Below are 23,086 nucleotides of genomic sequence, written 5' to 3' on the forward strand. Positions count from 1 at the left end.
CTCGACGACGAGAGCCGGTTGATATGCATGTAAGCGTAGCATATGAAACAAGAATAGCACGAAGCATTGGTAGTCAGGTGCCAAAGTCGCAGTATGGCATCAGGTGGCGATCGTATGTTTCTGTGGCCACCACAGGTTTGCAGCAAAGTGAATACCGCTAACTGAGAGCGCCGTGTTGTAGCCCCAGTGGCGCAATTGGTTAGCGCACGGTACTTATAAGGCAGTAGCCGTGAGCAATGCGGGGGTTGTGAGTTCGAGCCTCACCTGGGGCATACTTTTATTTCATAGCAGCTGTCTCTGACAGCAACAGGAGGCTAGGTTTGAGATGTATCAGCTATTTGAGTAACATAATTGTGCATTCGAGACGCTAGCTGCGTCTTCCTCGGTAGTATAGTGGTTAGTATCCCCGCCTGTCACGCGGGAGACCGGGGTTCGATTCCCCGCCGGGGAGGCACATCCGATTTTTAATTGCTGCTCTATCACTCGCCGAACTTAGTGTAGGACGTTTGCGGCTACTAGCACCATATCTCTCGCACAAGGGCAACTGCCTACAGCGCATCCTCGGTAGTATAGTGGTTAGTATCCCCGCCTGTCACGCGGGAGACCGGGGTTCGATTCCCCGCCGGGGAGGTGCGATTTTTATCTCACAAACCTGTTCGAGTGTTGCCCGTATGGGGGTCGTAAGAGCATTAACTTTGCGATCGTGGAGTGTAGTTGGCGCGAAATCTTAAAAAATGCTACATCTTAGGAAGTGGTTCTCGCATTCTTCACACTTCAGAATTACGGGGTTTGCTGTTAACGCTGAGTCAAAGCACCCCAGCCCACGCTGTGGGCGTAATAATCGAGCTCGACGCAGTCCGCAAAATAAATAATTTTAGCAGAGCGTGGTTTCGATCCACGGACCTCTGGGTTATGGGCCCAGCACGCTTCCACTGCGCCACTCTGCTGGCTAGGCTTGCGCCCGCTCTTCGCCACGTGACGTGGGACACTTGGAAAGTGTTGTCTGCGTCGCTTTCACACGCCTGTATTTAATTGCGTATCATCTCCTACAGCTCTCAGCTTGACTTGTCTCGACTTTGCTCGACTGACGCTACGCTGACGCTTGCAGGCAGCGATATTTACCACGATCGACTCGACATGCAGCTGCGAGATGCACAGGAGCAACAAAGCACTCCACGATGCGGCGACATACGAAATCCACTGCCCAGCTACGCGTCGGCAACTAACAAAATGCTGACCCTGCCAGGATTCGAACCTGGAATCTTCTGATCCGTAGTCAGACGCGTTATCCGTTGCGCCACAGGGCCAATGGCAGCACTTCTTTCTACGAGACAAGTGCAATTCGCTAAGAAACGTGTTCTCCATGGCTGAGCAAGCTCCCAAGGAAGGTACCTTTCGTGCAGCTGCGTGGCCGCAGTGCGCCTGCAGAGCTTAGAGCTTGCCACGCATCTGCTCTCGCTGTTCGACAGGTAGCAGAAGGCAAGGCGCGCGTTTTCCCGCGTTTTCTCGACGACGAGAGCCGGTTGATATGCATGTAAGCGTAGCATATGAAACAAGAATAGCACGAAGCATTGGTAGTCAGGTGCCAAAGTCGCAGTATGGCATCAGGTGGCGATCGTATGTTTCTGTGGCCACCACAGGTTTGCAGCAAAGTGAATACCGCTAACTGAGAGCGCCGTGTTGTAGCCCCAGTGGCGCAATTGGTTAGCGCACGGTACTTATAAGGCAGTAGCCGTGAGCAATGCGGGGGTTGTGAGTTCGAGCCTCACCTGGGGCATACTTTTATTTCATAGCAGCTATCTCTGACAGCAACAGGAGGCTAGGTTTGAGATGTATCAGCTATTTGAGTAACATAATTGTGCATTCGAGACGCTAGCTGCGTCTTCCTCGGTAGTATAGTGGTTAGTATCCCCGCCTGTCACGCGGGAGACCGGGGTTCGATTCCCCGCCGGGGAGGCACATCCGATTTTTAATTGCTGCTCTATCACTCGCCGAACTTAGTGTAGGACGTTTGCGGCTACTAGCACCATATCTCTCGCACAAGGGCAACTGCCTACAGCGCATCCTCGGTAGTATAGTGGTTAGTATCCCCGCCTGTCACGCGGGAGACCGGGGTTCGATTCCCCGCCGGGGAGGTGCGATTTTTATCTCACAAACCTGTTCGAGTGTTGCCCGTATGGGGGTCGTAAGAGCATTAACTTTGCGATCGTGGAGTGTAGTTGGCGCGAAATCTTAAAAAATGCTACATCTTAGGAAGTGGTTCTCGCATTCTTCACACTTCAGAATTACGGGGTTTGCTGTTAACGCTGAGTCAAAGCACCCCAGCCCACGCTGTGGGCGTAATAATCGAGCTCGACGCAGTCCGCAAAATAAATAATTTTAGCAGAGCGTGGTTTCGATCCACGGACCTCTGGGTTATGGGCCCAGCACGCTTCCACTGCGCCACTCTGCTGGCTAGGCTTGCGCCCGCTCTTCGCCACGTGACGTGGGACACTTGGAAAGTGTTGTCTGCGTCGCTTTCACACGCCTGTATTTAATTGCGTATCATCTCCTACAGCTCTCAGCTTGACTTGTCTCGACTTTGCTCGACTGACGCTACGCTGACGCTTGCAGGCAGCGATATTTACCACGATCGACTCGACATGCAGCTGCGAGATGCACAGGAGCAACAAAGCACTCCACGATGCGGCGACATACGAAATCCACTGCCCAGCTACGCGTCGGCAACTAACAAAATGCTGACCCTGCCAGGATTCGAACCTGGAATCTTCTGATACGTAGTCAGACGCGTTATCCGTTGCGCCACAGGGCCAATGGCAGCACTTCTTTCTACGAGACAAGTGCAATTCGCTAAGAAACGTGTTCTCCATGGCTGAGCAAGCTCCCAAGGAAGGTACCTTTCGTGCAGCTGCGTGGCCGCAGTGCGCCTGCAGAGCTTAGAGCTTGCCACGCATCTGCTCTCGCTGTTCGACAGGTAGCAGAAGGCAAGGCGCGCGTTTTCCCGCGTTTTCTCGACGACGAGAGCCGGTTGATATGCATGTAAGCGTAGCATATGAAACAAGAATAGCACGAAGCATTGGTAGTCAGGTGCCAAAGTCGCAGTATGGCATCAGGTGGCGATCGTATGTTTCTGTGGCCACCACAGGTTTGCAGCAAAGTGAATACCGCTAACTGAGAGCGCCGTGTTGTAGCCCCAGTGGCGCAATTGGTTAGCGCACGGTACTTATAAGGCAGTAGCCGTGAGCAATGCGGGGGTTGTGAGTTCGAGCCTCACCTGGGGCATACTTTTATTTCATAGCAGCTGTCTCTGACAGCAACAGGAGGCTAGGTTTGAGATGTATCAGCTATTTGAGTAACATAATTGTGCATTCGAGACGCTAGCTGCGTCTTCCTCGGTAGTATAGTGGTTAGTATCCCCGCCTGTCACGCGGGAGACCGGGGTTCGATTCCCCGCCGGGGAGGCACATCCGATTTTTAATTGCTGCTCTATCACTCGCCGAACTTAGTGTAGGACGTTTGCGGCTACTAGCACCATATCTCTCGCACAAGGGCAACTGCCTACAGCGCATCCTCGGTAGTATAGTGGTTAGTATCCCCGCCTGTCACGCGGGAGACCGGGGTTCGATTCCCCGCCGGGGAGGTGCGATTTTTATCTCACAAACCTGTTCGAGTGTTGCCCGTATGGGGGTCGTAAGAGCATTAACTTTGCGATCGTGGAGTGTAGTTGGCGCGAAATCTTAAAAAATGCTACATCTTAGGAAGTGGTTCTCGCATTCTTCACACTTCAGAATTACGGGGTTTGCTGTTAACGCTGAGTCAAAGCACCCCAGCCCACGCTGTGGGCGTAATAATCGAGCTCGACGCAGTCCGCAAAATAAATAATTTTAGCAGAGCGTGGTTTCGATCCACGGACCTCTGGGTTATGGGCCCAGCACGCTTCCACTGCGCCACTCTGCTGGCTAGGCTTGCGCCCGCTCTTCGCCACGTGACGTGGGACACTTGGAAAGTGTTGTCTGCGTCGCTTTCACACGCCTGTATTTAATTGCGTATCATCTCCTACAGCTCTCAGCTTGACTTGTCTCGACTTTGCTCGACTGACGCTACGCTGACGCTTGCAGGCAGCGATATTTACCACGATCGACTCGACATGCAGCTGCGAGATGCACAGGAGCAACAAAGCACTCCACGATGCGGCGACATACGAAATCCACTGCCCAGCTACGCGTCGGCAACTAACAAAATGCTGACCCTGCCAGGATTCGAACCTGGAATCTTCTGATCCGTAGTCAGACGCGTTATCCGTTGCGCCACAGGGCCAATGGCAGCACTTCTTTCTACGAGACAAGTGCAATTCGCTAAGAAACGTGTTCTCCATGGCTGAGCAAGCTCCCAAGGAAGGTACCTTTCGTGCAGCTGCGTGGCCGCAGTGCGCCTGCAGAGCTTAGAGCTTGCCACGCATCTGCTCTCGCTGTTCGACAGGTAGCAGAAGGCAAGGCGCGCGTTTTCCCGCGTTTTCTCGACGACGAGAGCCGGTTGATATGCATGTAAGCGTAGCATATGAAACAAGAATAGCACGAAGCATTGGTAGTCAGGTGCCAAAGTCGCAGTATGGCATCAGGTGGCGATCGTATGTTTCTGTGGCCACCACAGGTTTGCAGCAAAGTGAATACCGCTAACTGAGAGCGCCGTGTTGTAGCCCCAGTGGCGCAATTGGTTAGCGCACGGTACTTATAAGGCAGTAGCCGTGAGCAATGCGGGGGTTGTGAGTTCGAGCCTCACCTGGGGCATACTTTTATTTCATAGCAGCTGTCTCTGACAGCAACAGGAGGCTAGGTTTGAGATGTATCAGCTATTTGAGTAACATAATTGTGCATTCGAGACGCTAGCTGCGTCTTCCTCGGTAGTATAGTGGTTAGTATCCCCGCCTGTCACGCGGGAGACCGGGGTTCGATTCCCCGCCGGGGAGGCACATCCGATTTTTAATTGCTGCTCTATCACTCGCCGAACTTAGTGTAGGACGTTTGCGGCTACTAGCACCATATCTCTCGCACAAGGGCAACTGCCTACAGCGCATCCTCGGTAGTATAGTGGTTAGTATCCCCGCCTGTCACGCGGGAGACCGGGGTTCGATTCCCCGCCGGGGAGGTGCGATTTTTATCTCACAAACCTGTTCGAGTGTTGCCCGTATGGGGGTCGTAAGAGCATTAACTTTGCGATCGTGGAGTGTAGTTGGCGCGAAATCTTAAAAAATGCTACATCTTAGGAAGTGGTTCTCGCATTCTTCACACTTCAGAATTACGGGGTTTGCTGTTAACGCTGAGTCAAAGCACCCCAGCCCACGCTGTGGGCGTAATAATCGAGCTCGACGCAGTCCGCAAAATAAATAATTTTAGCAGAGCGTGGTTTCGATCCACGGACCTCTGGGTTATGGGCCCAGCACGCTTCCACTGCGCCACTCTGCTGGCTAGGCTTGCGCCCGCTCTTCGCCACGTGACGTGGGACACTTGGAAAGTGTTGTCTGCGTCGCTTTCACACGCCTGTATTTAATTGCGTATCATCTCCTACAGCTCTCAGCTTGACTTGTCTCGACTTTGCTCGACTGACGCTACGCTGACGCTTGCAGGCAGCGATATTTACCACGATCGACTCGACATGCAGCTGCGAGATGCACAGGAGCAACAAAGCACTCCACGATGCGGCGACATACGAAATCCACTGCCCAGCTACGCGTCGGCAACTAACAAAATGCTGACCCTGCCAGGATTCGAACCTGGAATCTTCTGATACGTAGTCAGACGCGTTATCCGTTGCGCCACAGGGCCAATGGCAGCACTTCTTTCTACGAGACAAGTGCAATTCGCTAAGAAACGTGTTCTCCATGGCTGAGCAAGCTCCCAAGGAAGGTACCTTTCGTGCAGCTGCGTGGCCGCAGTGCGCCTGCAGAGCTTAGAGCTTGCCACGCATCTGCTCTCGCTGTTCGACAGGTAGCAGAAGGCAAGGCGCGCGTTTTCCCGCGTTTTCTCGACGACGAGAGCCGGTTGATATGCATGTAAGCGTAGCATATGAAACAAGAATAGCACGAAGCATTGGTAGTCAGGTGCCAAAGTCGCAGTATGGCATCAGGTGGCGATCGTATGTTTCTGTGGCCACCACAGGTTTGCAGCAAAGTGAATACCGCTAACTGAGAGCGCCGTGTTGTAGCCCCAGTGGCGCAATTGGTTAGCGCACGGTACTTATAAGGCAGTAGCCGTGAGCAATGCGGGGGTTGTGAGTTCGAGCCTCACCTGGGGCATACTTTTATTTCATAGCAGCTGTCTCTGACAGCAACAGGAGGCTAGGTTTGAGATGTATCAGCTATTTGAGTAACATAATTGTGCATTCGAGACGCTAGCTGCGTCTTCCTCGGTAGTATAGTGGTTAGTATCCCCGCCTGTCACGCGGGAGACCGGGGTTCGATTCCCCGCCGGGGAGGCACATCCGATTTTTAATTGCTGCTCTATCACTCGCCGAACTTAGTGTAGGACGTTTGCGGCTACTAGCACCATATCTCTCGCACAAGGGCAACTGCCTACAGCGCATCCTCGGTAGTATAGTGGTTAGTATCCCCGCCTGTCACGCGGGAGACCGGGGTTCGATTCCCCGCCGGGGAGGTGCGATTTTTATCTCACAAACCTGTTCGAGTGTTGCCCGTATGGGGGTCGTAAGAGCATTAACTTTGCGATCGTGGAGTGTAGTTGGCGCGAAATCTTAAAAAATGCTACATCTTAGGAAGTGGTTCTCGCATTCTTCACACTTCAGAATTACGGGGTTTGCTGTTAACGCTGAGTCAAAGCACCCCAGCCCACGCTGTGGGCGTAATAATCGAGCTCGACGCAGTCCGCAAAATAAATAATTTTAGCAGAGCGTGGTTTCGATCCACGGACCTCTGGGTTATGGGCCCAGCACGCTTCCACTGCGCCACTCTGCTGGCTAGGCTTGCGCCCGCTCTTCGCCACGTGACGTGGGACACTTGGAAAGTGTTGTCTGCGTCGCTTTCACACGCCTGTATTTAATTGCGTATCATCTCCTACAGCTCTCAGCTTGACTTGTCTCGACTTTGCTCGACTGACGCTACGCTGACGCTTGCAGGCAGCGATATTTACCACGATCGACTCGACATGCAGCTGCGAGATGCACAGGAGCAACAAAGCACTCCACGATGCGGCGACATACGAAATCCACTGCCCAGCTACGCGTCGGCAACTAACAAAATGCTGACCCTGCCAGGATTCGAACCTGGAATCTTCTGATCCGTAGTCAGACGCGTTATCCGTTGCGCCACAGGGCCAATGGCAGCACTTCTTTCTACGAGACAAGTGCAATTCGCTAAGAAACGTGTTCTCCATGGCTGAGCAAGCTCCCAAGGAAGGTACCTTTCGTGCAGCTGCGTGGCCGCAGTGCGCCTGCAGAGCTTAGAGCTTGCCACGCATCTGCTCTCGCTGTTCGACAGGTAGCAGAAGGCAAGGCGCGCGTTTTCCCGCGTTTTCTCGACGACGAGAGCCGGTTGATATGCATGTAAGCGTAGCATATGAAACAAGAATAGCACGAAGCATTGGTAGTCAGGTGCCAAAGTCGCAGTATGGCATCAGGTGGCGATCGTATGTTTCTGTGGCCACCACAGGTTTGCAGCAAAGTGAATACCGCTAACTGAGAGCGCCGTGTTGTAGCCCCAGTGGCGCAATTGGTTAGCGCACGGTACTTATAAGGCAGTAGCCGTGAGCAATGCGGGGGTTGTGAGTTCGAGCCTCACCTGGGGCATACTTTTATTTCATAGCAGCTGTCTCTGACAGCAACAGGAGGCTAGGTTTGAGATGTATCAGCTATTTGAGTAACATAATTGTGCATTCGAGACGCTAGCTGCGTCTTCCTCGGTAGTATAGTGGTTAGTATCCCCGCCTGTCACGCGGGAGACCGGGGTTCGATTCCCCGCCGGGGAGGCACATCCGATTTTTAATTGCTGCTCTATCACTCGCCGAACTTAGTGTAGGACGTTTGCGGCTACTAGCACCATATCTCTCGCACAAGGGCAACTGCCTACAGCGCATCCTCGGTAGTATAGTGGTTAGTATCCCCGCCTGTCACGCGGGAGACCGGGGTTCGATTCCCCGCCGGGGAGGTGCGATTTTTATCTCACAAACCTGTTCGAGTGTTGCCCGTATGGGGGTCGTAAGAGCATTAACTTTGCGATCGTGGAGTGTAGTTGGCGCGAAATCTTAAAAAATGCTACATCTTAGGAAGTGGTTCTCGCATTCTTCACACTTCAGAATTACGGGGTTTGCTGTTAACGCTGAGTCAAAGCACCCCAGCCCACGCTGTGGGCGTAATAATCGAGCTCGACGCAGTCCGCAAAATAAATAATTTTAGCAGAGCGTGGTTTCGATCCACGGACCTCTGGGTTATGGGCCCAGCACGCTTCCACTGCGCCACTCTGCTGGCTAGGCTTGCGCCCGCTCTTCGCCACGTGACGTGGGACACTTGGAAAGTGTTGTCTGCGTCGCTTTCACACGCCTGTATTTAATTGCGTATCATCTCCTACAGCTCTCAGCTTGACTTGTCTCGACTTTGCTCGACTGACGCTACGCTGACGCTTGCAGGCAGCGATATTTACCACGATCGACTCGACATGCAGCTGCGAGATGCACAGGAGCAACAAAGCACTCCACGATGCGGCGACATACGAAATCCACTGCCCAGCTACGCGTCGGCAACTAACAAAATGCTGACCCTGCCAGGATTCGAACCTGGAATCTTCTGATCCGTAGTCAGACGCGTTATCCGTTGCGCCACAGGGCCAATGGCAGCACTTCTTTCTACGAGACAAGTGCAATTCGCTAAGAAACGTGTTCTCCATGGCTGAGCAAGCTCCCAAGGAAGGTACCTTTCGTGCAGCTGCGTGGCCGCAGTGCGCCTGCAGAGCTTAGAGCTTGCCACGCATCTGCTCTCGCTGTTCGACAGGTAGCAGAAGGCAAGGCGCGCGTTTTCCCGCGTTTTCTCGACGACGAGAGCCGGTTGATATGCATGTAAGCGTAGCATATGAAACAAGAATAGCACGAAGCATTGGTAGTCAGGTGCCAAAGTCGCAGTATGGCATCAGGTGGCGATCGTATGTTTCTGTGGCCACCACTGGTTTGCAGCAAAGTGAATACCGCTAACTGAGAGCGCCGTGTTGTAGCCCCAGTGGCGCAATTGGTTAGCGCACGGTACTTATAAGGCAGTAGCCGTGAGCAATGCCGGGGTTGTGAGTTCGAGCCTCACCTGGGGCATACTTTTATTTCATAGCAGCTGTCTCTGACAGCAACAGGAGGCTAGGTTTGAGATGTATCAGCTATTTGAGTAACATAATTGTGCATTCGAGACGCTAGCTGCGTCTTCCTCGGTAGTATAGTGGTTAGTATCCCCGCCTGTCACGCGGGAGACCGGGGTTCGATTCCCCGCCGGGGAGGCACATCCGATTTTTAATTGCTGCTCTATCACTCGCCGAACTTAGTGTAGGACGTTTGCGGCTACTAGCACCATATCTCTCGCACAAGGGCACCTGCCTACAGCGCATACTCGGTAGTATAGTGGTTAGTATCCCCGCCTGTCACGCGGGAGACCGGGGTTCGATTCCCCGCCGGGGAGTTGCGATTTTTATCTCACAAACCTGTTCGAGTGTTGCCCGTATGGGGGTCGTAAGAGCATTAACTTTGCGATCGTGGAGTGTAGTTGGCGCGAAATCTTAAAAAATGCTACATCTTAGGAAGTGGTTCTCGCATTCTTCACACTTCAGAATTACGGGGTTTGCTGTTAACGCTGAGTCAAAGCACCCCAGCCCACGCTGTGGGCGTAATAATCGAGCTCGACGCAGTCCGCAAAATAAATAATTTTAGCAGAGCGTGGTTTCGATCCACGGACCTCTGGGTTATGGGCCCAGCACGCTTCCACTGCGCCACTCTGCTGGCTAGGCTTGCGCCCGCTCTTCGCCACGTGACGTGGGACACTTGGAAAGTGTTGTCTGCGTCGCTTTCACACGCCTGTATTTAATTGCGTATCATCTCCTACAGCTCTCAGCTTGACTTGTCTCGACTTTGCTCGACTGACGCTACGCTGACGCTTGCAGGCAGCGATATTTACCACGATCGACTCGACATGCAGCTGCGAGATGCACAGGAGCAACAAAGCACTCCACGATGCGGCGACATACGAAATCCACTGCCCAGCTACGCGTCGGCAACTAACAAAATGCTGACCCTGCCAGGATTCGAACCTGGAATCTTCTGATCCGTAGTCAGACGCGTTATCCGTTGCGCCACAGGGCCAATGGCAGCACTTCTTTCTACGAGACAAGTGCAATTCGCTAAGAAACGTGTTCTCCATGGCTGAGCAAGCTCCCAAGGAAGGTACCTTTCGTGCAGCTGCGTGGCCGCAGTGCGCCTGCAGAGCTTAGAGCTTGCCACGCATCTGCTCTCGCTGTTCGACAGGTAGCAGAAGGCAAGGCGCGCGTTTTCCCGCGTTTTCTCGACGACGAGAGCCGGTTGATATGCATGTAAGCGTAGCATATGAAACAAGAATAGCACGAAGCATTGGTAGTCAGGTGCCAAAGTCGCAGTATGGCATCAGGTGGCGATCGTATGTTTCTGTGGCCACCACAGGTTTGCAGCAAAGTGAATACCGCTAACTGAGAGCGCCGTGTTGTAGCCCCAGTGGCGCAATTGGTTAGCGCACGGTACTTATAAGGCAGTAGCCGTGAGCAATGCGGGGGTTGTGAGTTCGAGCCTCACCTGGGGCATACTTTTATTTCATAGCAGCTGTCTCTGACAGCAACAGGAGGCTAGGTTTGAGATGTATCAGCTATTTGAGTAACATAATTGTGCATTCGAGACGCTAGCTGCGTCTTCCTCGGTAGTATAGTGGTTAGTATCCCCGCCTGTCACGCGGGAGACCGGGGTTCGATTCCCCGCCGGGGAGGCACATCCGATTTTTAATTGCTGCTCTATCACTCGCCGAACTTAGTGTAGGACGTTTGCGGCTACTAGCACCATATCTCTCGCACAAGGGCAACTGCCTACAGCGCATCCTCGGTAGTATAGTGGTTAGTATCCCCGCCTGTCACGCGGGAGACCGGGGTTCGATTCCCCGCCGGGGAGGTGCGATTTTTATCTCACAAACCTGTTCGAGTGTTGCCCGTATGGGGGTCGTAAGAGCATTAACTTTGCGATCGTGGAGTGTAGTTGGCGCGAAATCTTAAAAAATGCTACATCTTAGGAAGTGGTTCTCGCATTCTTCACACTTCAGAATTACGGGGTTTGCTGTTAACGCTGAGTCAAAGCACCCCAGCCCACGCTGTGGGCGTAATAATCGAGCTCGACGCAGTCCGCAAAATAAATAATTTTAGCAGAGCGTGGTTTCGATCCACGGACCTCTGGGTTATGGGCCCAGCACGCTTCCACTGCGCCACTCTGCTGGCTAGGCTTGCGCCCGCTCTTCGCCACGTGACGTGGGACACTTGGAAAGTGTTGTCTGCGTCGCTTTCACACGCCTGTATTTAATTGCGTATCATCTCCTACAGCTCTCAGCTTGACTTGTCTCGACTTTGCTCGACTGACGCTACGCTGACGCTTGCAGGCAGCGATATTTACCACGATCGACTCGACATGCAGCTGCGAGATGCACAGGAGCAACAAAGCACTCCACGATGCGGCGACATACGAAATCCACTGCCCAGCTACGCGTCGGCAACTAACAAAATGCTGACCCTGCCAGGATTCGAACCTGGAATCTTCTGATCCGTAGTCAGACGCGTTATCCGTTGCGCCACAGGGCCAATGGCAGCACTTCTTTCTACGAGACAAGTGCAATTCGCTAAGAAACGTGTTCTCCATGGCTGAGCAAGCTCCCAAGGAAGGTACCTTTCGTGCAGCTGCGTGGCCGCAGTGCGCCTGCAGAGCTTAGAGCTTGCCACGCATCTGCTCTCGCTGTTCGACAGGTAGCAGAAGGCAAGGCGCGCGTTTTCCCGCGTTTTCTCGACGACGAGAGCCGGTTGATATGCATGTAAGCGTAGCATATGAAACAAGAATAGCACGAAGCATTGGTAGTCAGGTGCCAAAGTCGCAGTATGGCATCAGGTGGCGATCGTATGTTTCTGTGGCCACCACTGGTTTGCAGCAAAGTGAATACCGCTAACTGAGAGCGCCGTGTTGTAGCCCCAGTGGCGCAATTGGTTAGCGCACGGTACTTATAAGGCAGTAGCCGTGAGCAATGCCGGGGTTGTGAGTTCGAGCCTCACCTGGGGCATACTTTTATTTCATAGCAGCTGTCTCTGACAGCAACAGGAGGCTAGGTTTGAGATGTATCAGCTATTTGAGTAACATAATTGTGCATTCGAGACGCTAGCTGCGTCTTCCTCGTTAGTATAGTGGTTAGTATCCCCGCCTGTCACGCGGGAGACCGGGGTTCGATTCCCCGCCGGGGAGGCACATCCGATTTTTAATTGCTGCTCTATCACTCGCCGAACTTAGTGTAGGACGTTTGCGGCTACTAGCACCATATCTCTCGCACAAGGGCAACTGCCTACAGCGCATCCTCGGTAGTATAGTGGTTAGTATCCCCGCCTGTCACGCGGGAGACCGGGGTTCGATTCCCCGCCGGGGAGGTGCGATTTTTATCTCACAAACCTGTTCGAGTGTTGCCCGTATGGGGGTCGTAAGAGCATTAACTTTGCGATCGTGGAGTGTAGTTGGCGCGAAATCTTAAAAAATGCTACATCTTAGGAAGTGGTTCTCGCATTCTTCACACTTCAGAATTACGGGGTTTGCTGTTAACGCTGAGTCAAAGCACCCCAGCCCACGCTGTGGGCGTAATAATCGAGCTCGACGCAGTCCGCAAAATAAATAATTTTAGCAGAGCGTGGTTTCGATCCACGGACCTCTGGGTTATGGGCCCAGCACGCTTCCACTGCGCCACTCTGCTGGCTAGGCTTGCGCCCGCTCTTCGCCACGTGACGTGGGACACTTGGAAAGTGTTGTCTGCGTCGCTTTCACACGCCTGTATTTAATTGCGTATCATCTCCTACAGCTCTCAGCTTGACTTGTCTCGACTTTGCTCGACTGACGCTACGCTGACGCTTGCAGGCAGCGATATTTACCACGATCGACTCGACATGCAGCTGCGAGATGCACAGGAGCAACAAAGCACTCCACGATGCGGCGACATACGAAATCCACTGCCCAGCTACGCGTCGGCAACTAACAAAATGCTGACCCTGCCAGGATTCGAACCTGGAATCTTCTGATCCGTAGTCAGACGCGTTATCCGTTGCGCCACAGGGCCAATGGCAGCACTTCTTTCTACGAGACAAGTGCAATTCGCTAAGAAACGTGTTCTCCATGGCTGAGCAAGCTCCCAAGGAAGGTACCTTTCGTGCAGCTGCGTGGCCGCAGTGCGCCTGCAGAGCTTAGAGCTTGCCACGCATCTGCTCTCGCTGTTCGACAGGTAGCAGAAGGCAAGGCGCGCGTTTTCCCGCGTTTTCTCGACGACGAGAGCCGGTTGATATGCATGTAAGCGTAGCATATGAAACAAGAATAGCACGAAGCATTGGTAGTCAGGTGCCAAAGTCGCAGTATGGCATCAGGTGGCGATCGTATGTTTCTGTGGCCACCACAGGTTTGCAGCAAAGTGAATACCGCTAACTGAGAGCGCCGTGTTGTAGCCCCAGTGGCGCAATTGGTTAGCGCACGGTACTTATAAGGCAGTAGCCGTGAGCAATGCGGGGGTTGTGAGTTCGAGCCTCACCTGGGGCATACTTTTATTTCATAGCAGCTGTCTCTGACAGCAACAGGAGGCTAGGTTTGAGATGTATCAGCTATTTGAGTAACATAATTGTGCATTCGAGACGCTAGCTGCGTCTTCCTCGTTAGTATAGTGGTTAGTATCCCCGCCTGTCACGCGGGAGACCGGGGTTCGATTCCCCGCCGGGGAGGCACATCCGATTTTTAATTGCTGCTCTATCACTCGCCGAACTTAGTGTAGGACGTTTGCGGCTACTAGCACCATATCTCTCGCACAAGGGCAACTGCCTACGGCGCATCCTCGGTAGTATAGTGGTTAGTATCCCCGCCTGTCACGCGGGAGACCGGGGTTCGATTCCCCGCCGGGGAGGTGCGATTTTTATCTCACAAACCTGTTCGAGTGTTGCCCGTATGGGGGTCGTAAGAGCATTAACTTTGCGATCGTGGAGTGTAGTTGGCGCGAAATCTTAAAAAATGCTACACCTTAGGAAGTGGTTCTCGCATTCTTCACACTTCAGAATTACGGGGTTTGCTGTTAACGCTGAGTCAAAGCACCCCAGCCCACGCTGTGGGCGTAATAATCGAGCTCGACGCAGTCCGCAAAATAAATAATTTTAGCAGAGCGTGGTTTCGATCCACGGACCTCTGGGTTATGGGCCCAGCACGCTTCCACTGCGCCACTCTGCTGGCTAGGCTTGCGCCCGCTCTTCGCCACGTGACGTGGGACACTTGGAAAGTGTTGTCTGCGTCGCTTTCACACGCCTGTATTTAATTGCGTATCATCTCCTACAGCTCTCAGCTTGACTTGTCTCGACTTTGCTCGACTGACGCTACGCTGACGCTTGCAGGCAGCGATATTTACCACGATCGACTCGACATGCAGCTGCGAGATGCACAGGAGCAACAAAGCACTCCACGATGCGGCGACATACGAAATCCACTGCCCAGCTACGCGTCGGCAACTAACAAAATGCTGACCCTGCCAGGATTCGAACCTGGAATCTTCTGATACGTAGTCAGACGCGTTATCCGTTGCGCCACAGGGCCAATGGCAGCACTTCTTTCTACGAGACAAGTGCAATTCGCTAAGAAACGTGTTCTCCATGGCTGAGCAAGCTCCCAAGGAAGGTACCTTTCGTGCAGCTGCGTGGCCGCAGTGCGCCTGCAGAGCTTAGAGCTTGCCACGCATCTGCTCTCGCTGTTCGACAGGTAGCAGAAGGCAAGGCGCGCGTTTTCCCGCGTTTTCTCGACGACGAGAGCCGGTTGATATGCATGTAAGCGTAGCATATGAAACAAGAATAGCACGAAGCATTGGTAGTCAGGTGCCAAAGTCGCAGTATGGCATCAGGTGGCGATCGTATGTTTCTGTGGCCACCACTGGTTTGCAGCAAAGTGAATACCGCTAACTGAGAGCGCCGTGTTGTAGCCCCAGTGGCGCAATTGGTTAGCGCACGGTACTTATAAGGCAGTAGCCGTGAGCAATGCCGGGGTTGTGAGTTCGAGCCTCACCTGGGGCATACTTTTATTTCATAGCAGCTGTCTCTGACAGCAACAGGAGGCTAGGTTTGAGATGTATCAGCTATTTGAGTAACATAATTGTGCATTCGAGACGCTAGCTGCGTCTTCCTCGTTAGTATAGTGGTTAGTATCCCCGCCTGTCACGCGGGAGACCGGGGTTCGATTCCCCGCCGGGGAGGCACATCCGATTTTTAATTGCTGCTCTATCACTCGCCGAACTTAGTGTAGGACGTTTGCGGCTACTAGCACCATATCTCTCGCACAAGGGCAACTGCCTACAGCGCATCCTCGGTAGTATAGTGGTTAGTATCCCCGCCTGTCACGCGGGAGACCGGGGTTCGATTCCCCGCCGGGGAGGTGCGATTTTTATCTCACAAACCTGTTCGAGTGTTGCCCGTATGGGGGTCGTAAGAGCATTAACTTTGCGATCGTGGAGTGTAGTTGGCGCGAAATCTTAAAAAATGCTACATCTTAGGAAGTGGTTCTCGCATTCTTCACACTTCAGAATTACGGGGTTTGCTGTTAACGCTGAGTCAAAGCACCCCAGCCCACGCTGTGGGCGTAATAATCGAGCTCGACGCAGTCCGCAAAATAAATAATTTTAGCAGAGCGTGGTTTCGATCCACGGACCTCTGGGTTATGGGCCCAGCACGCTTCCACTGCGCCACTCTGCTGGCTAGGCTTGCGCCCGCTCTTCGCCACGTGACGTGGGACACTTGGAAAGTGTTGTCTGCGTCGCTTTCACACGCCTGTATTTAATTGCGTATCATCTCCTACAGCTCTCAGCTTGACTTGTCTCGACTTTGCTCGACTGACGCTACGCTGACGCTTGCAGGCAGCGATATTTACCACGATCGACTCGACATGCAGCTGCGAGATGCACAGGAGCAACAAAGCACTCCACGATGCGGCGACATACGAAATCCACTGCCCAGCTACGCGTCGGCAACTAACAAAATGCTGACCCTGCCAGGATTCGAACCTGGAATCTTCTGATCCGTAGTCAGACGCGTTATCCGTTGCGCCACAGGGCCAATGGCAGCACTTCTTTCTACGAGACAAGTGCAATTCGCTAAGAAACGTGTTCTCCATGGCTGAGCAAGCTCCCAAGGAAGGTACCTTTCGTGCAGCTGCGTGGCCGCAGTGCGCCTGCAGAGCTTAGAGCTTGCCACGCATCTGCTCTCGCTGTTCGACAGGTAGCAGAAGGCAAGGCGCGCGTTTTCCCGCGTTTTCTCGACGACGAGAGCCGGTTGATATGCATGTAAGCGTAGCATATGAAACAAGAATAGCACGAAGCATTGGTAGTCAGGTGCCAAAGTCGCAGTATGGCATCAGGTGGCGATCGTATGTTTCTGTGGCCACCACAGGTTTGCAGCAAAGTGAATACCGCTAACTGAGAGCGCCGTGTTGTAGCCCCAGTGGCGCAATTGGTTAGCGCACGGTACTTATAAGGCAGTAGCCGTGAGCAATGCGGGGGTTGTGAGTTCGAGCCTCACCTGGGGCATACTTTTATTTCATAGCAGCTGTCTCTGACAGCAACAGGAGGCTAGGTTTGAGATGTATCAGCTATTTGAGTAACATAATTGTGCATTCGAGACGCTAGCTGCGTCTTCCTCGTTAGTATAGTGGTTAGTATCCCCGCCTGTCACGCGGGAGACCGGGGTTCGATTCCCCGCCGGGGAGGCACATCCGATTTTTAATTGCTGCTCTATCACTCGCCGAACTTAGTGTAGGACGTTTGCGGCTACTAGCACCATATCTCTCGCACAAGGGCAACTGCCTACGGCGCATCCTCGGTAGTATAGTGGTTAGTATCCCCGCCTGTCACGCGGGAGACCGGGGTTCGATTCCCCGCCGGGGAGGTGCGATTTTTATCTCACAAACCTGTTCGAGTGTTGCCCGTATGGGGGTCGTAAGAGCATTAACTTTGCGATCGTGGAGTGTAGTTGGCGCGAAATCTTAAAAAATGCTACACCTTAGGAAGTGGTTCTCGCATTCTTCACACTTCAGAATTACGGGGTTTGCTGTTAACGCTGAGTCAAAGCACCCCAGCCCACGCTGTGGGCGTAATAATCGAGCTCGACGCAGTCCGCAAAATAAATAATTTTAGCAGAGCGTGGTTTCGATCCACGGACCTCTGGGTTATGGGCCCAGCACGCTTCCACTGCGCCACTCTGCTGGCTAGGCTTGCGCCCGCTCTTCGCCACGTGACGTGGGACACTTGGAAAGTGTTGTCTGCGTCGCTTTCACACGCCTGTATTTAATTGCGTATCATCTCCTACAGCTCTCAGCTTGACTTGTCTCGACTTTGCTCGACTGACGCTACGCTGACGCTTGCAGGCAGCGATATTTACCACGATCGACTCGACATGCAGCTGCGAGATGCACAGGAGCAACAAAGCACTCCACGATGCGGCGACATACGAAATCCACTGCCCAGCTACGCGTCGGCAACTAACAAAATGCTGACCCTGCCAGGATTCGAACCTGGAATCTTCTGATCCGTAGTCAGACGCGTTATCCGTTGCGCCACAGGGCCAATGGCAGCACTTCTTTCTACGAGACAAGTGCAATTCGCTAAGAAACGTGTTCTCCATGGCTGAGCAAGCTCCCAAGGAAGGTACCTTTCGTGCAGCTGCGTGGCCGCAGTGCGCCTGCAGAGCTTAGAGCTTGCCACGCATCTGCTCTCGCTGTTCGACAGGTAGCAGAAGGCAAGGCGCGCGTTTTCCCGCGTTTTCTCGACGACGAGAGCCGGTTGATATGCATGTAAGCGTAGCATATGAAACAAGAATAGCACGAAGCATTGGTAGTCAGGTGCCAAAGTCGCAGTATGGCATCAGGTGGCGATCGTATGTTTCTGTGGCCACCACTGGTTTGCAGCAAAGTGAATACCGCTAACTGAGAGCGCCGTGTTGTAGCCCCAGTGGCGCAATTGGTTAGCGCACGGTACTTATAAGGCAGTAGCCGTGAGCAATGCCGGGGTTGTGAGTTCGAGCCTCACCTGGGGCATACTTTTATTTCATAGCAGCTGTCTCTGACAGCAACAGGAGGCTAGGTTTGAGATGTATCAGCTATTTGAGTAACATAATTGTGCATTCGAGACGCTAGCTGCGTCTTCCTCGGTAGTATAGTGGTTAGTATCCCCGCCTGTCACGCGGGAGACCGGGGTTCGATTCCCCGCCGGGGAGGCACATCCGATTTTTAATTGCTGCTCTATCACTCGCCGAACTTAGTGTAGGACGTTTGCGGCTACTAGCACCATATCTCTCGCACAAGGGCAACTGCCTACAGCGCATCCTCGGTAGTATAGTGGTTAGTATCCCCGCCTGTCACGCGGGAGACCGGGGTTCGATTCCCCGCCGGGGAGGTGCGATTTTTATCTCACAAACCTGTTCGAGTGTTGCCCGTATGGGGGTCGTAAGAGCATTAACTTTGCGATCGTGGAGTGTAGTTGGCGCGAAATCTTAAAAAATGCTACATCTTAGGAAGTGGTTCTCGCATTCTTCACACTTCAGAATTACGGGGTTTGCTGTTAACGCTGAGTCAAAGCACCCCAGCCCACGCTGTGGGCGTAATAATCGAGCTCGACGCAGTCCGCAAAATAAATAATTTTAGCAGAGCGTGGTTTCGATCCACGGACCTCTGGGTTATGGGCCCAGCACGCTTCCACTGCGCCACTCTGCTGGCTAGGCTTGCGCCCGCTCTTCGCCACGTGACGTGGGACACTTGGAAAGTGTTGTCTGCGTCGCTTTCACACGCCTGTATTTAATTGCGTATCATCTCCTACAGCTCTCAGCTTGACTTGTCTCGACTTTGCTCGACTGACGCTACGCTGACGCTTGCAGGCAGCGATATTTACCACGATCGACTCGACATGCAGCTGCGAGATGCACAGGAGCAACAAAGCACTCCACGATGCGGCGACATACGAAATCCACTGCCCAGCTACGCGTCGGCAACTAACAAAATGCTGACCCTGCCAGGATTCGAACCTGGAATCTTCTGATCCGTAGTCAGACGCGTTATCCGTTGCGCCACAGGGCCAATGGCAGCACTTCTTTCTACGAGACAAGTGCAATTCGCTAAGAAACGTGTTCTCCATGGCTGAGCAAGCTCCCAAGGAAGGTACCTTTCGTGCAGCTGCGTGGCCGCAGTGCGCCTGCAGAGCTTAGAGCTTGCCACGCATCTGCTCTCGCTGTTCGACAGGTAGCAGAAGGCAAGGCGCGCGTTTTCCCGCGTTTTCTCGACGACGAGAGCCGGTTGATATGCATGTAAGCGTAGCATATGAAACAAGAATAGCACGAAGCATTGGTAGTCAGGTGCCAAAGTCGCAGTATGGCATCAGGTGGCGATCGTATGTTTCTGTGGCCACCACTGGTTTGCAGCAAAGTGAATACCGCTAACTGAGAGCGCCGTGTTGTAGCCCCAGTGGCGCAATTGGTTAGCGCACGGTACTTATAAGGCAGTAGCCGTGAGCAATGCCGGGGTTGTGAGTTCGAGCCTCACCTGGGGCATACTTTTATTTCATAGCAGCTGTCTCTGACAGCAACAGGAGGCTAGGTTTGAGATGTATCAGCTATTTGAGTAACATAATTGTGCATTCGAGACGCTAGCTGCGTCTTCCTCGGTAGTATAGTGGTTAGTATCCCCGCCTGTCACGCGGGAGACCGGGGTTCGATTCCCCGCCGGGGAGGCACATCCGATTTTTAATTGCTGCTCTATCACTCGCCGAACTTAGTGTAGGACGTTTGCGGCTACTAGCACCATATCTCTCGCACAAGGGCAACTGCCTACAGCGCATCCTCGGTAGTATAGTGGTTAGTATCCCCGCCTGTCACGCGGGAGACCGGGGTTCGATTCCCCGCCGGGGAGGTGCGATTTTTATCTCACAAACCTGTTCGAGTGTTGCCCGTATGGGGGTCGTAAGAGCATTAACTTTGCGATCGTGGAGTGTAGTTGGCGCGAAATCTTAAAAAATGCTACATCTTAGGAAGTGGTTCTCGCATTCTTCACACTTCAGAATTACGGGGTTTGCTGTTAACGCTGAGTCAAAGCACCCCAGCCCACGCTGTGGGCGTAATAATCGAGCTCGACGCAGTCCGCAAAATAAATAATTTTAGCAGAGCGTGGTTTCGATCCACGGACCTCTGGGTTATGGGCCCAGCACGCTTCCACTGCGCCACTCTGCTGGCTAGGCTTGCGCCCGCTCTTCGCCACGTGACGTGGGACACTTGGAAAGTGTTGTCTGCGTCGCTTTCACACGCCTGTATTTAATTGCGTATCATCTCCTACAGCTCTCAGCTTGACTTGTCTCGACTTTGCTCGACTGACGCTACGCTGACGCTTGCAGGCAGCGATATTTACCACGATCGACTCGACATGCAGCTGCGAGATGCACAGGAGCAACAAAGCACTCCACGATGCGGCGACATACGAAATCCACTGCCCAGCTACGCGTCGGCAACTAACAAAATGCTGACCCTGCCAGGATTCGAACCTGGAATCTTCTGATCCGTAGTCAGACGCGTTATCCGTTGCGCCACAGGGCCAATGGCAGCACTTCTTTCTACGAGACAAGTGCAATTCGCTAAGAAACGTGTTCTCCATGGCTGAGCAAGCTCCCAAGGAAGGTACCTTTCGTGCAGCTGCGTGGCCGCAGTGCGCCTGCAGAGCTTAGAGCTTGCCACGCATCTGCTCTCGCTGTTCGACAGGTAGCAGAAGGCAAGGCGCGCGTTTTCCCGCGTTTTCTCGACGACGAGAGCCGGTTGATATGCATGTAAGCGTAGCATATGAAACAAGAATAGCACGAAGCATTGGTAGTCAGGTGCCAAAGTCGCAGTATGGCATCAGGTGGCGATCGTATGTTTCTGTGGCCACCACAGGTTTGCAGCAAAGTGAATACCGCTAACTGAGAGCGCCGTGTTGTAGCCCCAGTGGCGCAATTGGTTAGCGCACGGTACTTATAAGGCAGTAGCCGTGAGCAATGCGGGGGTTGTGAGTTCGAGCCTCACCTGGGGCATACTTTTATTTCATAGCAGCTGTCTCTGACAGCAACAGGAGGCTAGGTTTGAGATGTATCAGCTATTTGAGTAACATAATTGTGCATTCGAGACGCTAGCTGCGTCTTCCTCGTTAGTATAGTGGTTAGTATCCCCGCCTGTCACGCGGGAGACCGGGGTTCGATTCCCCGCCGGGGAGGCACATCCGATTTTTAATTGCTGCTCTATCACTCGCCGAACTTAGTGTAGGACGTTTGCGGCTACTAGCACCATATCTCTCGCACAAGGGCAACTGCCTACGGCGCATCCTCGGTAGTATAGTGGTTAGTATCCCCGCCTGTCACGCGGGAGACCGGGGTTCGATTCCCCGCCGGGGAGGTGCGATTTTTATCTCACAAACCTGTTCGAGTGTTGCCCGTATGGGGGTCGTAAGAGCATTAACTTTGCGATCGTGGAGTGTAGTTGGCGCGAAATCTTAAAAAATGCTACATCTTAGGAAGTGGTTCTCGCATTCTTCACACTTCAGAATTACGGGGTTTGCTGTTAACGCTGAGTCAAAGCACCCCAGCCCACGCTGTGGGCGTAATAATCGAGCTCGACGCAGTCCGCAAAATAAATAATTTTAGCAGAGCGTGGTTTCGATCCACGGACCTCTGGGTTATGGGCCCAGCACGCTTCCACTGCGCCACTCTGCTGGCTAGGCTTGCGCCCGCTCTTCGCCACGTGACGTGGGACACTTGGAAAGTGTTGTCTGCGTCGCTTTCACACGCCTGTATTTAATTGCGTATCATCTCCTACAGCTCTCAGCTTGACTTGTCTCGACTTTGCTCGACTGACGCTACGCTGACGCTTGCAGGCAGCGATATTTACCACGATCGACTCGACATGCAGCTGCGAGATGCACAGGAGCAACAAAGCACTCCACGATGCGGCGACATACGAAATCCACTGCCCAGCTACGCGTCGGCAACTAACAAAATGCTGACCCTGCCAGGATTCGAACCTGGAATCTTCTGATCCGTAGTCAGACGCGTTATCCGTTGCGCCACAGGGCCAATGGCAGCACTTCTTTCTACGAGACAAGTGCAATTCGCTAAGAAACGTGTTCTCCATGGCTGAGCAAGCTCCCAAGGAAGGTACCTTTCGTGCAGCTGCGTGGCCGCAGTGCGCCTGCAGAGCTTAGAGCTTGCCACGCATCTGCTCTCGCTGTTCGACAGGTAGCAGAAGGCAAGGCGCGCGTTTTCCCGCGTTTTCTCGACGACGAGAGCCGGTTGATATGCATGTAAGCGTAGCATATGAAACAAGAATAGCACGAAGCATTGGTAGTCAGGTGCCAAAGTCGCAGTATGGCATCAGGTGGCGATCGTATGTTTCTGTGGCCACCACAGGTTTGCAGCAAAGTGAATACCGCTAACTGAGAGCGCCGTGTTGTAGCCCCAGTGGCGCAATTGGTTAGCGCACGGTACTTATAAGGCAGTAGCCGTGAGCAATGCGGGGGTTGTGAGTTCGAGCCTCACCTGGGGCATACTTTTATTTCATAGCAGCTGTCTCTGACAGCAACAGGAGGCTAGGTTTGAGATGTATCAGCTATTTGAGTAACATAATTGTGCATTCGAGACGCTAGCTGCGTCTTCCTCGGTAGTATAGTGGTTAGTATCCCCGCCTGTCACGCGGGAGACCGGGGTTCGATTCCCCGCCGGGGAGGCACATCCGATTTTTAATTGCTGCTCTATCACTCGCCGAACTTAGTGTAGGACGTTTGCG

General features: G+C 53.2%; 77 non-coding genes across 77 annotated transcripts; 47 read left to right on the top strand and 30 right to left on the bottom strand.

Annotated features, from left to right (window-relative positions):
- The first annotated feature begins 180 nt into the window (after positions 1-180).
- On the top strand, positions 181-272 carry Trnai-uau. Its single transcript is given in 2 exon segments — positions 181-218; positions 237-272. It is a non-coding gene; the product is annotated as a tRNA-Ile (tRNA).
- Positions 273-379: 107 nt separating this feature from the next.
- On the top strand, positions 380-451 carry Trnad-guc. Its single transcript has one exon. It is a non-coding gene; the product is annotated as a tRNA-Asp (tRNA).
- Positions 452-558: 107 nt separating this feature from the next.
- Positions 559-630, top strand: Trnad-guc. Its single transcript has one exon. It is a non-coding gene; the product is annotated as a tRNA-Asp (tRNA).
- A 245-nt stretch (positions 631-875) lies between these two features.
- Positions 876-947, bottom strand: Trnam-cau. The gene has a single exon. It is a non-coding gene; the product is annotated as a tRNA-Met (tRNA).
- A 287-nt stretch (positions 948-1,234) lies between these two features.
- Trnar-acg lies at positions 1,235-1,307 on the bottom strand. The gene has a single exon. It is a non-coding gene; the product is annotated as a tRNA-Arg (tRNA).
- Positions 1,308-1,685: 378 nt separating this feature from the next.
- Positions 1,686-1,777, top strand: Trnai-uau. Its single transcript is given in 2 exon segments — positions 1,686-1,723; positions 1,742-1,777. It is a non-coding gene; the product is annotated as a tRNA-Ile (tRNA).
- A 107-nt stretch (positions 1,778-1,884) lies between these two features.
- On the top strand, positions 1,885-1,956 carry Trnad-guc. Its single transcript has one exon. It is a non-coding gene; the product is annotated as a tRNA-Asp (tRNA).
- A 107-nt stretch (positions 1,957-2,063) lies between these two features.
- On the top strand, positions 2,064-2,135 carry Trnad-guc. The gene has a single exon. It is a non-coding gene; the product is annotated as a tRNA-Asp (tRNA).
- Positions 2,136-2,380: 245 nt separating this feature from the next.
- Trnam-cau lies at positions 2,381-2,452 on the bottom strand. Its single transcript has one exon. It is a non-coding gene; the product is annotated as a tRNA-Met (tRNA).
- Positions 2,453-2,739: 287 nt separating this feature from the next.
- On the bottom strand, positions 2,740-2,812 carry Trnar-acg. The gene has a single exon. It is a non-coding gene; the product is annotated as a tRNA-Arg (tRNA).
- Positions 2,813-3,190: 378 nt separating this feature from the next.
- Trnai-uau lies at positions 3,191-3,282 on the top strand. Its single transcript is given in 2 exon segments — positions 3,191-3,228; positions 3,247-3,282. It is a non-coding gene; the product is annotated as a tRNA-Ile (tRNA).
- Positions 3,283-3,389: 107 nt separating this feature from the next.
- Positions 3,390-3,461, top strand: Trnad-guc. Its single transcript has one exon. It is a non-coding gene; the product is annotated as a tRNA-Asp (tRNA).
- A 107-nt stretch (positions 3,462-3,568) lies between these two features.
- On the top strand, positions 3,569-3,640 carry Trnad-guc. The gene has a single exon. It is a non-coding gene; the product is annotated as a tRNA-Asp (tRNA).
- Positions 3,641-3,885: 245 nt separating this feature from the next.
- On the bottom strand, positions 3,886-3,957 carry Trnam-cau. Its single transcript has one exon. It is a non-coding gene; the product is annotated as a tRNA-Met (tRNA).
- A 287-nt stretch (positions 3,958-4,244) lies between these two features.
- On the bottom strand, positions 4,245-4,317 carry Trnar-acg. Its single transcript has one exon. It is a non-coding gene; the product is annotated as a tRNA-Arg (tRNA).
- Positions 4,318-4,695: 378 nt separating this feature from the next.
- On the top strand, positions 4,696-4,787 carry Trnai-uau. Its single transcript is given in 2 exon segments — positions 4,696-4,733; positions 4,752-4,787. It is a non-coding gene; the product is annotated as a tRNA-Ile (tRNA).
- A 107-nt stretch (positions 4,788-4,894) lies between these two features.
- Positions 4,895-4,966, top strand: Trnad-guc. Its single transcript has one exon. It is a non-coding gene; the product is annotated as a tRNA-Asp (tRNA).
- Positions 4,967-5,073: 107 nt separating this feature from the next.
- Trnad-guc lies at positions 5,074-5,145 on the top strand. Its single transcript has one exon. It is a non-coding gene; the product is annotated as a tRNA-Asp (tRNA).
- A 245-nt stretch (positions 5,146-5,390) lies between these two features.
- On the bottom strand, positions 5,391-5,462 carry Trnam-cau. Its single transcript has one exon. It is a non-coding gene; the product is annotated as a tRNA-Met (tRNA).
- Positions 5,463-5,749: 287 nt separating this feature from the next.
- On the bottom strand, positions 5,750-5,822 carry Trnar-acg. Its single transcript has one exon. It is a non-coding gene; the product is annotated as a tRNA-Arg (tRNA).
- Positions 5,823-6,200: 378 nt separating this feature from the next.
- Positions 6,201-6,292, top strand: Trnai-uau. Its single transcript is given in 2 exon segments — positions 6,201-6,238; positions 6,257-6,292. It is a non-coding gene; the product is annotated as a tRNA-Ile (tRNA).
- A 107-nt stretch (positions 6,293-6,399) lies between these two features.
- Positions 6,400-6,471, top strand: Trnad-guc. Its single transcript has one exon. It is a non-coding gene; the product is annotated as a tRNA-Asp (tRNA).
- Positions 6,472-6,578: 107 nt separating this feature from the next.
- On the top strand, positions 6,579-6,650 carry Trnad-guc. Its single transcript has one exon. It is a non-coding gene; the product is annotated as a tRNA-Asp (tRNA).
- Positions 6,651-6,895: 245 nt separating this feature from the next.
- Positions 6,896-6,967, bottom strand: Trnam-cau. Its single transcript has one exon. It is a non-coding gene; the product is annotated as a tRNA-Met (tRNA).
- A 287-nt stretch (positions 6,968-7,254) lies between these two features.
- On the bottom strand, positions 7,255-7,327 carry Trnar-acg. The gene has a single exon. It is a non-coding gene; the product is annotated as a tRNA-Arg (tRNA).
- A 378-nt stretch (positions 7,328-7,705) lies between these two features.
- Positions 7,706-7,797, top strand: Trnai-uau. Its single transcript is given in 2 exon segments — positions 7,706-7,743; positions 7,762-7,797. It is a non-coding gene; the product is annotated as a tRNA-Ile (tRNA).
- A 107-nt stretch (positions 7,798-7,904) lies between these two features.
- Positions 7,905-7,976, top strand: Trnad-guc. The gene has a single exon. It is a non-coding gene; the product is annotated as a tRNA-Asp (tRNA).
- A 107-nt stretch (positions 7,977-8,083) lies between these two features.
- Positions 8,084-8,155, top strand: Trnad-guc. Its single transcript has one exon. It is a non-coding gene; the product is annotated as a tRNA-Asp (tRNA).
- Positions 8,156-8,400: 245 nt separating this feature from the next.
- Trnam-cau lies at positions 8,401-8,472 on the bottom strand. The gene has a single exon. It is a non-coding gene; the product is annotated as a tRNA-Met (tRNA).
- A 287-nt stretch (positions 8,473-8,759) lies between these two features.
- Positions 8,760-8,832, bottom strand: Trnar-acg. The gene has a single exon. It is a non-coding gene; the product is annotated as a tRNA-Arg (tRNA).
- A 378-nt stretch (positions 8,833-9,210) lies between these two features.
- Positions 9,211-9,302, top strand: Trnai-uau. Its single transcript is given in 2 exon segments — positions 9,211-9,248; positions 9,267-9,302. It is a non-coding gene; the product is annotated as a tRNA-Ile (tRNA).
- Positions 9,303-9,409: 107 nt separating this feature from the next.
- Positions 9,410-9,481, top strand: Trnad-guc. The gene has a single exon. It is a non-coding gene; the product is annotated as a tRNA-Asp (tRNA).
- A 107-nt stretch (positions 9,482-9,588) lies between these two features.
- Positions 9,589-9,660, top strand: Trnad-guc. The gene has a single exon. It is a non-coding gene; the product is annotated as a tRNA-Asp (tRNA).
- Positions 9,661-9,905: 245 nt separating this feature from the next.
- On the bottom strand, positions 9,906-9,977 carry Trnam-cau. The gene has a single exon. It is a non-coding gene; the product is annotated as a tRNA-Met (tRNA).
- Positions 9,978-10,264: 287 nt separating this feature from the next.
- Positions 10,265-10,337, bottom strand: Trnar-acg. The gene has a single exon. It is a non-coding gene; the product is annotated as a tRNA-Arg (tRNA).
- A 378-nt stretch (positions 10,338-10,715) lies between these two features.
- Trnai-uau lies at positions 10,716-10,807 on the top strand. The gene is given in 2 exon segments: positions 10,716-10,753; positions 10,772-10,807. It is a non-coding gene; the product is annotated as a tRNA-Ile (tRNA).
- A 107-nt stretch (positions 10,808-10,914) lies between these two features.
- Positions 10,915-10,986, top strand: Trnad-guc. Its single transcript has one exon. It is a non-coding gene; the product is annotated as a tRNA-Asp (tRNA).
- A 107-nt stretch (positions 10,987-11,093) lies between these two features.
- Trnad-guc lies at positions 11,094-11,165 on the top strand. Its single transcript has one exon. It is a non-coding gene; the product is annotated as a tRNA-Asp (tRNA).
- Positions 11,166-11,410: 245 nt separating this feature from the next.
- Positions 11,411-11,482, bottom strand: Trnam-cau. Its single transcript has one exon. It is a non-coding gene; the product is annotated as a tRNA-Met (tRNA).
- A 287-nt stretch (positions 11,483-11,769) lies between these two features.
- Trnar-acg lies at positions 11,770-11,842 on the bottom strand. The gene has a single exon. It is a non-coding gene; the product is annotated as a tRNA-Arg (tRNA).
- Positions 11,843-12,220: 378 nt separating this feature from the next.
- Trnai-uau lies at positions 12,221-12,312 on the top strand. Its single transcript is given in 2 exon segments — positions 12,221-12,258; positions 12,277-12,312. It is a non-coding gene; the product is annotated as a tRNA-Ile (tRNA).
- A 107-nt stretch (positions 12,313-12,419) lies between these two features.
- On the top strand, positions 12,420-12,491 carry Trnad-guc. The gene has a single exon. It is a non-coding gene; the product is annotated as a tRNA-Asp (tRNA).
- A 107-nt stretch (positions 12,492-12,598) lies between these two features.
- On the top strand, positions 12,599-12,670 carry Trnad-guc. The gene has a single exon. It is a non-coding gene; the product is annotated as a tRNA-Asp (tRNA).
- Positions 12,671-12,915: 245 nt separating this feature from the next.
- On the bottom strand, positions 12,916-12,987 carry Trnam-cau. The gene has a single exon. It is a non-coding gene; the product is annotated as a tRNA-Met (tRNA).
- A 287-nt stretch (positions 12,988-13,274) lies between these two features.
- On the bottom strand, positions 13,275-13,347 carry Trnar-acg. The gene has a single exon. It is a non-coding gene; the product is annotated as a tRNA-Arg (tRNA).
- A 378-nt stretch (positions 13,348-13,725) lies between these two features.
- Trnai-uau lies at positions 13,726-13,817 on the top strand. The gene is given in 2 exon segments: positions 13,726-13,763; positions 13,782-13,817. It is a non-coding gene; the product is annotated as a tRNA-Ile (tRNA).
- A 107-nt stretch (positions 13,818-13,924) lies between these two features.
- On the top strand, positions 13,925-13,996 carry Trnad-guc. The gene has a single exon. It is a non-coding gene; the product is annotated as a tRNA-Asp (tRNA).
- A 107-nt stretch (positions 13,997-14,103) lies between these two features.
- Trnad-guc lies at positions 14,104-14,175 on the top strand. Its single transcript has one exon. It is a non-coding gene; the product is annotated as a tRNA-Asp (tRNA).
- Positions 14,176-14,420: 245 nt separating this feature from the next.
- Positions 14,421-14,492, bottom strand: Trnam-cau. The gene has a single exon. It is a non-coding gene; the product is annotated as a tRNA-Met (tRNA).
- Positions 14,493-14,779: 287 nt separating this feature from the next.
- Positions 14,780-14,852, bottom strand: Trnar-acg. The gene has a single exon. It is a non-coding gene; the product is annotated as a tRNA-Arg (tRNA).
- Positions 14,853-15,230: 378 nt separating this feature from the next.
- Positions 15,231-15,322, top strand: Trnai-uau. The gene is given in 2 exon segments: positions 15,231-15,268; positions 15,287-15,322. It is a non-coding gene; the product is annotated as a tRNA-Ile (tRNA).
- A 107-nt stretch (positions 15,323-15,429) lies between these two features.
- Positions 15,430-15,501, top strand: Trnad-guc. The gene has a single exon. It is a non-coding gene; the product is annotated as a tRNA-Asp (tRNA).
- A 107-nt stretch (positions 15,502-15,608) lies between these two features.
- Trnad-guc lies at positions 15,609-15,680 on the top strand. Its single transcript has one exon. It is a non-coding gene; the product is annotated as a tRNA-Asp (tRNA).
- A 245-nt stretch (positions 15,681-15,925) lies between these two features.
- Trnam-cau lies at positions 15,926-15,997 on the bottom strand. Its single transcript has one exon. It is a non-coding gene; the product is annotated as a tRNA-Met (tRNA).
- A 287-nt stretch (positions 15,998-16,284) lies between these two features.
- On the bottom strand, positions 16,285-16,357 carry Trnar-acg. Its single transcript has one exon. It is a non-coding gene; the product is annotated as a tRNA-Arg (tRNA).
- Positions 16,358-16,735: 378 nt separating this feature from the next.
- On the top strand, positions 16,736-16,827 carry Trnai-uau. Its single transcript is given in 2 exon segments — positions 16,736-16,773; positions 16,792-16,827. It is a non-coding gene; the product is annotated as a tRNA-Ile (tRNA).
- A 107-nt stretch (positions 16,828-16,934) lies between these two features.
- On the top strand, positions 16,935-17,006 carry Trnad-guc. The gene has a single exon. It is a non-coding gene; the product is annotated as a tRNA-Asp (tRNA).
- Positions 17,007-17,113: 107 nt separating this feature from the next.
- Positions 17,114-17,185, top strand: Trnad-guc. Its single transcript has one exon. It is a non-coding gene; the product is annotated as a tRNA-Asp (tRNA).
- Positions 17,186-17,430: 245 nt separating this feature from the next.
- Positions 17,431-17,502, bottom strand: Trnam-cau. Its single transcript has one exon. It is a non-coding gene; the product is annotated as a tRNA-Met (tRNA).
- A 287-nt stretch (positions 17,503-17,789) lies between these two features.
- On the bottom strand, positions 17,790-17,862 carry Trnar-acg. Its single transcript has one exon. It is a non-coding gene; the product is annotated as a tRNA-Arg (tRNA).
- Positions 17,863-18,240: 378 nt separating this feature from the next.
- Trnai-uau lies at positions 18,241-18,332 on the top strand. The gene is given in 2 exon segments: positions 18,241-18,278; positions 18,297-18,332. It is a non-coding gene; the product is annotated as a tRNA-Ile (tRNA).
- A 107-nt stretch (positions 18,333-18,439) lies between these two features.
- Positions 18,440-18,511, top strand: Trnad-guc. Its single transcript has one exon. It is a non-coding gene; the product is annotated as a tRNA-Asp (tRNA).
- Positions 18,512-18,618: 107 nt separating this feature from the next.
- On the top strand, positions 18,619-18,690 carry Trnad-guc. The gene has a single exon. It is a non-coding gene; the product is annotated as a tRNA-Asp (tRNA).
- Positions 18,691-18,935: 245 nt separating this feature from the next.
- Positions 18,936-19,007, bottom strand: Trnam-cau. Its single transcript has one exon. It is a non-coding gene; the product is annotated as a tRNA-Met (tRNA).
- Positions 19,008-19,294: 287 nt separating this feature from the next.
- Positions 19,295-19,367, bottom strand: Trnar-acg. Its single transcript has one exon. It is a non-coding gene; the product is annotated as a tRNA-Arg (tRNA).
- A 378-nt stretch (positions 19,368-19,745) lies between these two features.
- Positions 19,746-19,837, top strand: Trnai-uau. Its single transcript is given in 2 exon segments — positions 19,746-19,783; positions 19,802-19,837. It is a non-coding gene; the product is annotated as a tRNA-Ile (tRNA).
- Positions 19,838-19,944: 107 nt separating this feature from the next.
- Positions 19,945-20,016, top strand: Trnad-guc. Its single transcript has one exon. It is a non-coding gene; the product is annotated as a tRNA-Asp (tRNA).
- Positions 20,017-20,123: 107 nt separating this feature from the next.
- Positions 20,124-20,195, top strand: Trnad-guc. Its single transcript has one exon. It is a non-coding gene; the product is annotated as a tRNA-Asp (tRNA).
- Positions 20,196-20,440: 245 nt separating this feature from the next.
- Trnam-cau lies at positions 20,441-20,512 on the bottom strand. The gene has a single exon. It is a non-coding gene; the product is annotated as a tRNA-Met (tRNA).
- Positions 20,513-20,799: 287 nt separating this feature from the next.
- On the bottom strand, positions 20,800-20,872 carry Trnar-acg. The gene has a single exon. It is a non-coding gene; the product is annotated as a tRNA-Arg (tRNA).
- A 378-nt stretch (positions 20,873-21,250) lies between these two features.
- On the top strand, positions 21,251-21,342 carry Trnai-uau. Its single transcript is given in 2 exon segments — positions 21,251-21,288; positions 21,307-21,342. It is a non-coding gene; the product is annotated as a tRNA-Ile (tRNA).
- Positions 21,343-21,449: 107 nt separating this feature from the next.
- On the top strand, positions 21,450-21,521 carry Trnad-guc. Its single transcript has one exon. It is a non-coding gene; the product is annotated as a tRNA-Asp (tRNA).
- Positions 21,522-21,628: 107 nt separating this feature from the next.
- Trnad-guc lies at positions 21,629-21,700 on the top strand. Its single transcript has one exon. It is a non-coding gene; the product is annotated as a tRNA-Asp (tRNA).
- A 245-nt stretch (positions 21,701-21,945) lies between these two features.
- Trnam-cau lies at positions 21,946-22,017 on the bottom strand. Its single transcript has one exon. It is a non-coding gene; the product is annotated as a tRNA-Met (tRNA).
- A 287-nt stretch (positions 22,018-22,304) lies between these two features.
- Trnar-acg lies at positions 22,305-22,377 on the bottom strand. The gene has a single exon. It is a non-coding gene; the product is annotated as a tRNA-Arg (tRNA).
- Positions 22,378-22,755: 378 nt separating this feature from the next.
- Trnai-uau lies at positions 22,756-22,847 on the top strand. Its single transcript is given in 2 exon segments — positions 22,756-22,793; positions 22,812-22,847. It is a non-coding gene; the product is annotated as a tRNA-Ile (tRNA).
- Positions 22,848-22,954: 107 nt separating this feature from the next.
- Positions 22,955-23,026, top strand: Trnad-guc. The gene has a single exon. It is a non-coding gene; the product is annotated as a tRNA-Asp (tRNA).
- Positions 23,027-23,086: the final 60 nt, after the last annotated feature.

This window comes from Schistocerca americana, chromosome 8, assembly GCF_021461395.2.
Source record: "Schistocerca americana isolate TAMUIC-IGC-003095 chromosome 8, iqSchAmer2.1, whole genome shotgun sequence".
NCBI lineage: Eukaryota > Metazoa > Arthropoda > Insecta > Orthoptera > Acrididae > Schistocerca > Schistocerca americana.